Source organism: Sceloporus undulatus, chromosome 2 (genome assembly GCF_019175285.1).
Source record: "Sceloporus undulatus isolate JIND9_A2432 ecotype Alabama chromosome 2, SceUnd_v1.1, whole genome shotgun sequence".
Taxonomy (NCBI): Eukaryota; Metazoa; Chordata; class Lepidosauria; order Squamata; family Phrynosomatidae; genus Sceloporus; species Sceloporus undulatus.
This window is the reverse complement of record NC_056523.1, coordinates 145,966,802-145,975,494: the sequence shown is the minus strand read 5'-3', so window position 1 is coordinate 145,975,494 and position 8,693 is coordinate 145,966,802.

Sequence of the window (8,693 nt, the reverse complement as noted above, 5' to 3'; positions counted from 1 at the left end):
TCCCAGGGTGGGACTTAAGGTGGCTTTCAGAGATTACAAATTAAAACCATTTGCACTCAAGTTTTAGAAACAATTAAAAATCCCCACATTAAACACCATAAAATAATTTAAAAATCACACAAAAGTTAAAAACAAATAAAACTTACATCTAAATAAAAATGTTCCCTGCTTAACCATTAAAAGCTTGCTTAAATAGAAATATCTTTGTTTGCTCGCAAAGGAATGTAGGGAGGGGGGGTCAGCCTAGCCTCCTGCAGAAAGGTGTTCCAGAAGGTGGGAGAAGCACTGAGTAGCTTCTCTCTTGTGTTCTTACCAGGTGAGCCTGTGATGGTGGCCGAACCAAGACCTTTCCTTGAATATCTTAGCATTCTTTCAGGTTCATTTGGGGAGATACAGTCTTTCAGATAGTTTGGACCTAAACTATAAAGGGCTTTATAGGTCATGACCAGCACTTTGAACCATGCCTGGAAATGAACTGCTAGCTAGTGAAACTCTCACTCTCACCATGCTCCCTATAACTGGTCCTGGTCAGCCTTCTGGCCATTGTGCTTTGAACCTGCTGTAGTGCCTGAACAATTTCCCAAGGCAGCACCTGTAGAAGTGCATTACAGTAATCCAAATGGGATATAATCAAGGCACATGTCTCTGTAGCCAGGTCTGATGTCTCAGGGCAATTCATGCAAATGCAGTTCTTGCCACTACTGAAACCTGAACATCCAGGCTCAGAGTTGATTCCAGGAACACACAAAAGCTGTGAGCCTGAGATTTCAGGGGAAGTGTAATCCCATCCATCATAGGCAAAGTCCCTATTCCTTGATCTGCCTTTCAACTGACCAGGAGCACGTCTGTCTTGTCTGGATTATGTTTCAATGTGTTTGTCTTCATCCTTCCAGACAATGGTTCAGTACAGAGACAGATTCCTTGGAATCTGATGGAAAGGAGAGGTAGAATTGGGTGCCAATAGCATACTGGTAACACTGCACCCCATAACTCCAGATGAACCCTCCCAGCAGTTTCATGTAAATGTTAAACAGCATGAGGGACAAAACAGAACCCTGAGTGACCTCAGAGGTCAATGGCCAGAAAGCTGAACAGGAGTTCCCCAGCACTTGCCACTGGCTTCCTCTTGGCCTAGAGTCAACTTACCCAAGATCACACAGTGGATTTCCATAGCAGAGTGGTGATTCACACCACTCAGCGGCTTAGTCCAGCACTTAGACCACTACACCACAGTGATCTGCATCCTCTAGCTCTCACTTCCTGCTAAACATATGATGGGGATTTTTTAGATTTTCTGTTTTAAATGGCTCTGTGCATGTATAATGGGTTACTCTAGTGCCACTGTATTCTGCTCTGGTCAGGTCCCACCTGGAATATTGTGTCCAGTTCTGGGCACCACAATTCAAAAAGGACATTGAGAAACTGGAGCGTGTCCAGAGGAGGGTGACTAAAATGGTGAAAGGTCTGGAAACCATGCCCTATGAGGAACGACTCAGGGAGCTGGGGATATTTAGCCTGGAAAAGTGAAGGTTAAGAGGTGATCTGATAGTCCTGTTTAAATATCTGAAAGGATGTCATATTGAGGAGGGAGCAAGTTTATTTTCTGCTGCTCCAGAGAACAGGACCCGGAACAATGGATGCAAGCTCCAGGAAAAGTGTTGGAAAATCATTGCATTCTCTCTCCCCCTCCTCAGATAGATAGAATTTTCCTACATGCATCTCTACTGTCTTCTATCTCTATTTGCATGCCATTTGGTTCTGCTAAATTCCAGGGGCAATAAATACCTTTGTAAGTTGGTAAACAGATCATGTGATTTAAGTAACTTCCTTAGGAAGTTCTCTCACACAATAGATCTCTCCTGCTTTCCCTTTGGTCTCTCCATCACCATGCTCTCTCAACTTTCCTCAGAAAGATGGTGAGATACAAACTTCTTTTTTTACCTGAACTATTCGCTAGATAGGTTAGGATGTAGCTTCCGTGTATATGTAGATTTAAGCCATTAGTAAAGTTTTTTTTAAACTACAAGCCATTTGTGTCAGCCTCAGTCCTTATAGAAGCATCTTAAGACAAAAGACCGTTTCTGCTGCTTTGCTGATTTACAAGCTAGACCCTAATAGGCTTGGCTTTGATAGTTTTGATATTTTTGTTTCCTTACCAAAGGCTGAAGCCTTAGGAAACTTGAATTTCCCTACAAAAAGAGATTCCACCTCAACATTAGGAAGAACTTCTTGACAGTAAGGGCTGTTCGACAGTGGAACACACTCCCTCAGAGTGTAGTGGAGTCTCCTTCCTTGGAGGTCTTTAAGCAGATGCTGGATGGCCATCTGTCGGGAATGCTTTGATTTGGATTTCCTGCATGGCAGGGGGTTGGACTGGATGGCCCATGCGGTCTCTTCCAACTCTATGATTCTATGATTCTATGTGCACTGAGTTATATTTGAGATACAGTGCACTGCATCTTGTTTCTGGTTCATGAAAATGTAAGAGGAGCCTCTGCTGGATGAGATTAAGAGTCTTTCAAGACCAGCACCTATGCTTTTATCAGTGGTCAGCTAGATCCACTACCAAAGCATGACTTGCAAACCATGGAAAGGGAAGTGCTTTCATGCTAGCATACTGTAAATCCTGAGATCACCCTCATTCCTTGAGACTCCATCAACACTTAAGGTACATGTGATCATGATCAGTGTAGCCAGCATAATGTAGTGGTTTGAGCATTGGACTACAACTCTGGAGATGAGGGTTCAATTTCCTGCTCGAACATAAAAACCCACTGGGTGACCTTGGACAAGTCACAGTCTATCAGCTTCAGAGTATGGCAATGGGATGGCAGGGGGTTGGACTGGATGGCCCTTGTCATCTCTTCCAACTCTATGATTTTATGATTCTATGAAACATGCCAAGAAAACCTTATGATAGGTTCACCTTAGTATTGCCATAAGTCAAAAAGGATTTGAAGGCACAGGACAATAACAATATGACTATGCTACCAACAATTTCAACCAAGGAGTGAGAGGAGTATGGAGCACAATAATCCCATTGGAACTTCTTCTCTTCAAGTGCTGGAAAAAAAAAGGCACCATTTGGAGCAGGAGAGGCCCAGCAGGTCACTCCATACTGTAGGTATTCCTTTTGGGACATAGCAAAGCAAGTACATTTCTATATTGCTTATCAGTGCACTTAAGCACTCCCTAAGCATAGTTTTTTGTGAGTTTTTTGGGCTATGTGGCCATGTGCTAGAAGAGTTTCTTCCTGATGTTTTGCCAGCATCTGTGGCTGGCATCTTCAGAGAATGCTTGTTGGGAAGCAGTTTACAATGTGTAAGCTAATTGCTCCCAACAAGCTGGGTACTCATTTTAGCAACTTCCTCGGAAGGATGCCAGACTGAGTCAACCCTGGAGCCCCTGGCTGGTATCGAACTCACAACCTTGCAACTGTGAGTGAGTGGCTGCAGTACCAGCATTTAACCACTGCTCCTTTAATATCAGATTGATAATAATATCAGAATATGGTCAGGGGCCACCTACACACTCCCTTCAAGGTCCTGCCAGGTAGCCTTACAATTGCATTCTGCAGAGATGTCAATCTTGTGCTAAAGCATGTGCAAAACTGTGGTTAACTTTGACAAAGAGCCAGCAGCTCCTATTGATGGTGTCTGGGAAATTGAGGGGTTTTTGTTGTTGTTCTTTTTTCTTTTATAAAGATGGCTGCTTTGTTTAGTAATGTTTTCTTCTATATGAAGAAAAATATACAGTGGGCCCTCGCCTTACGCGGAGATCCGTTCCGGATCCCTCCACGTAAGGCGAATTCCGCCTATGCTCAAGCCCCATTGTAAACAATGGGGCTTGTGCACGGCAGCGCGGCGACGCGGCGGCGCAGCGGCGCACAAGACACAATGGGATGCAACAATGGGATGCACTGCCCCTTCCGCCCCGCGCGGGCCCCACGGCTTGAGCACGTATGCTCAAGACGCGTAAGGCGCACCCGCGTATGACACGGGTGTGCTGTATGACATTATTCTTACTTAAGAGCTGTAGTTCTGTATTCCAAGTACACTGATTGCATTGTTTTTACCTTTAACCTTTGCATATATTAATTGTTGTAAGATTCTTTGATTTTTTTTAAAAAAAATAGACATTTGAGAAACACAATAAACTATCTATATAAACACAGCTTTAGTTCTTAATACCTGATGAGGTCTCTCTTGGGAAGCTGGTGAAAAGCCTTATGAAAGCATGCTGCAAGAAATCCCAGTTGTGAGTCTCAGAAAGGCACTTAAGCCCAACACCAATGCCAGTTTCCAAGTGCCCAGAGAAGTCAGATTGGTCCCTGTAATGCAGAAGGCAATAATGTCAGATATCACACTTTTCTTTCCTGCCTAGGAGAGTCCCATGTTGGGCAAGCAGGAAATCCTCTGATGAAGACTGGCATAAGCTATTTTCTCATATCTTCTAGCTCACAGAAAGACAGCTCTGGGTGAATCTTGTGGGGCGAAAAGGGTTAATTCCAACAGATAAGATTGTTTCATTTATTACTTTGATTTCAAAGATGTTCAGTCTAGTTTTTTGCAAAAGGAAGTACAGTAGTAAGTAGCAATGCTTAGAAGCTACCGCTAGATGTCAATATTTAAACAAAAATCTCACAGATGGTTTCTTCAGCCAGCCTGATATTATGTTGAATAGAGCCTCTCAGTAAAAACTTAGCAACACTGCTGCACATGGGGCTCACTCCCACTTGCAGTTTAAACTGATTCCCGATTTGCCCTCATTCCACGTTGGAAATCGATTCCAAAAGGTCCTTCATTCCCACTGTCAAAGCAGATCTTTTTCTTACCCCAGTGTACAGTAATAGCTTTTTTTGGCATGGTTGTCATACCAACTAGTTGCGTCGCTTCAAATCGGCTCTGGGTGAGGAGGAAGCTGGGGACGGAAGGAGAAGGAGGAAGCTGGGGAATGGAGGGAGAAGGGGCCAGTTGGGGACAGAAGAAGGAAGCCAGGGATGGAAGGAGACGTCGGGGAACGAGGCAGGAGGATGAAGGGGAAGTTGGACAATGGATTTTTTAAAAAGTAAAATTGATAGAATATTCAATTGATTGATCAATCAATTGAATAGTCTATCAATTTTACTTTAAAAAATGCACCGGCACAAGTACAAAGGCAGCGCTTGGGGGTGGGGGAATGGTGGATTTGCTAAAAACTGAAGATAGATTGTAAACACCCCTCTGCCATTAGTGCCTCTCCTCCAGAATGAATTGATTCTGATCTGTCGTTCCCACTTATTGAACTCACTTTAGAATTGATTCTTCTCAAAAGAACCTCTTTCAAACTACTATCTGGAAAAACTGTGGTGGTTTTTTTTCTTTTTTCTTTTGCATTGCTTTATCATGACAGGAATCAACCACATTGTGACAGGAACTGGTTTCAAATGGGAACAAGGGTCATTTACATTGATCGGCAATTCGCTCTATTTCATAGTGGGAACACGCCCATGGAGTGTTTCCAGAGAGACAGCTTCTAGTGCTTCCAGTCAAAAGGATTGTGCAGTTTCCCTGTATTTTCCTCCTCAACTATTTTTTTTCTTGGTTACAAAAAAGATGAAAGAAACATTGGGAAAATACAGGACGGTTACAAATGGAAGGTAATAATGCTGTCTGTAGACACCCAATCAAATCCCCCTGTTTGAGGCAGGGCATTTGCAGGTTAAAAGCTTCACTGGGAAACACTCATGAGCACTGAGTGTAACTCCCCCCTCTTGTGGAATTACCCATTGATCATGCTGCACTATCCAATGTGCAACAGAGTGCTCATCCCAATGCATGATGGCACTGCATCCACCACTTCATCTCCGCAGGTTTAAATTGCACATGTTTGACAATAATGGCCAGCTGCTTCTGTGAGAAACCTACACACCAACAGCATTCTGGCCAAAGTGTATGTTGGGCATATGTGCAGTTCCTGTGTTTGTGGCCACTGGAGAATGGTACAGACTACCTTGCTCACTTTAGTCATTGTGGCCCACCTGAAGCAGAAGGGGGCCATGTAGAAAAGAAGGCAGAGGTGTGTACCAGTGCTGAAACTCCCACTTCTGTACAACTATTAGCAGCATAGACACACATTCTCTTTTCGTCTGGCGTGGTGGTTTGAGCATTGCACCAGGACTCTGGAGACCAGAATTTGAATCCCAGCTCAGCCATGTAAACCCACCTTGGGCAAGTTACACACTCTCAGTTTCAGAGGATGGCAACAGCACACCCTGCCCACCAAGAAAAATCCATGATAGGTTCACCTTAGGTTTGCCATAAATCACAAATGACTTGAAGGCACTCAACAACAACTATCACTTACATGTTCAGCATCTGCTAGAATACAATTCCACAGAATAATAGTTATGTTGGTGACAGTTGTTCCATAGGAGATATTTTGATAATTCTTGAAAAATAAACCAATTCATTCATACATAATTGCATGAACGCTCCAGTGTATACTGGTGGTATCTGGGATGGTAGGTATTTGGAGACTTTAATATATGAATTTAATATATGGATTTTGTTTAAATATTGACTGTGCTGGCCTCAAAACTGACAGAAGCTGAAGTAGAATAGAATCTGGAGGGCCACAGGTATTGCACCCTTGTGAAATCTAAAGGTTCCAACCTTCACTGGCAATCCCAGGATTCCACAGGATGTTGCAATGACTCTTAATGTGTAACCAAAGTGCTGTAATGGTATAGTGTGAAGGATATCCACGACAGGGCCTTTTTATAACTTTAGTCTGGAGAAACACTCACATAAAGCTGCATAGGGGATACTGAAACAAATGTGCCAATCCCATTCTAAGGTAGATGGATGAGGATGCTTTTCTACAAGGCTGTGACTTGCACCTCCGTTCAGCCCATCAGCTCAAGGAGTATGAGAAGGTGCTTGCTGTTTTGTCCCCACTCAGTGTAGGCTTGTCCACAGGGTTGTCTTGTACAAAAGGAAGCATGGAAGAACCATGGAAGTAAAAGAGGGTTCTGCCTCATGTCCTTCACCCCTTGACTGTCTGGCATTAGCTACTGAATGAGTTAGTACATGCTGAGCAGTAGCCCATTTTAAGTAATAACTATTGACAAGGTAATCTGCAAATGTGTGAACTTCTTTCTAAAGCCAACTATGCTGCTCCCCCAGCTCATTTCAATATGCATCATATTATAACTGGACATAAAATTAAAAAAAAAAACAAAAAACCTTTCCATAGTTAGATAGCTGTCAGAGGATTTGCCAGAGAGAGGGCTCCATCCTATTTCTAGAGCATGGAGCAGGTACATACATTCCCAACCAAACCCCCATTGTGTCTCTGTTGAAGTTTAGAGGAACTACACAACTTGGCATGAACAATTTTTGTCTTTTTGACCAGCATTTCTCAGTGGAGAGCACTCCCTAATGGCTCATAGGGAGAGACTGACACACACAAAAGAAGGTAGCAAGCAGATTTGGGGATTGCCCATGAGACAGAACAAAGAATATAGCATTGTAAGTTTTTAAATGGTGTATGTGTAAATGCATGTGTGTGTGTGTGGGGGGGGGAGATAAGCAAGGCAATGGTGGCTTGATTGACTTATTAGGAATTAGATTCAGAATCTGGTGGCAGTAGGTTAGAGATATGATAAAATATGAGCAATAAGCTTAGTCTTAGCATATCAGTACGATGTGAATTTTTAAAAAACTGGCTCATTTAAAAAGTAGCATGGTTTCCTGATATAAGAATCCATGGACACTTTCAGCCCCCCCCTTTTTTTTCAGGCACCTTAGTTTTCTGTGATGTTTGAACTCAAGAATCTGTGATATTATTAAACATGACCAGGTTTTCAAGCCACACTTTGACTGACTTATGCTCATGTATTGCAATTTGAATAGACTGCAGTTCCCTAAGTTTGGATATCACAGGGGACTACTTTTGGATTTAAACAGAAAGTGGAAGCTTTCAGTTGCCTCTAGCAGACAAATGAAGAAGGGAGAGAACCATACCAACCCCTGGATCACCACAGCTAACTCTCATGGGGGAAACTATGGTTCATTCACTTCCATGTGGTGCCTGAACTAAATCTCTATATACTGTTTACATTTTTTTTAAAAAAAGATGAGTGAACAAACATCAAATGCAGTTTCTTTCTGCATTAACTCCCATTACATTTCAACCCCAACACTTTGGGTGGCTTGAAACAGGTCAAGACACAGGCACTTATCAGATGAGGCTTGAACTGGGGGACTTCAGCATTGGGCGGTTCGAATTAACGTTATTTCGCACAATACCATCATACCTGGGAGCCCCTACGAATTGGCAGGATTTAAATTGGCCAACACGCATTCGCGCGAAGTGTATTCAGTGCAGAATGCATAGTCACACCGGCGCTCAACATGAGGATTGGGCGATTCATGTCGGCCCCCTCGCACATGCTCAGTGGTGCCCTGCATGGGATGCGACCTAAAACGCTTCCGGGGTGAAAGGGGAGGTCCCGTCATGACAGCCCGGTAAACAGCTGGAGAGCCAGCTCATGCACATTAACAATCGCGATATAACGTGCCCTCTCTACATTCCTCTCTGTTTCCTCTCTACATTCCTGCTTGGTTTTAACGTTACCATGACCTTCCCTTGCAACAAATTAGCAATGCCCGGTTGTACGTGTGTGTGTGTGAGTGAGTGAATATGTATTC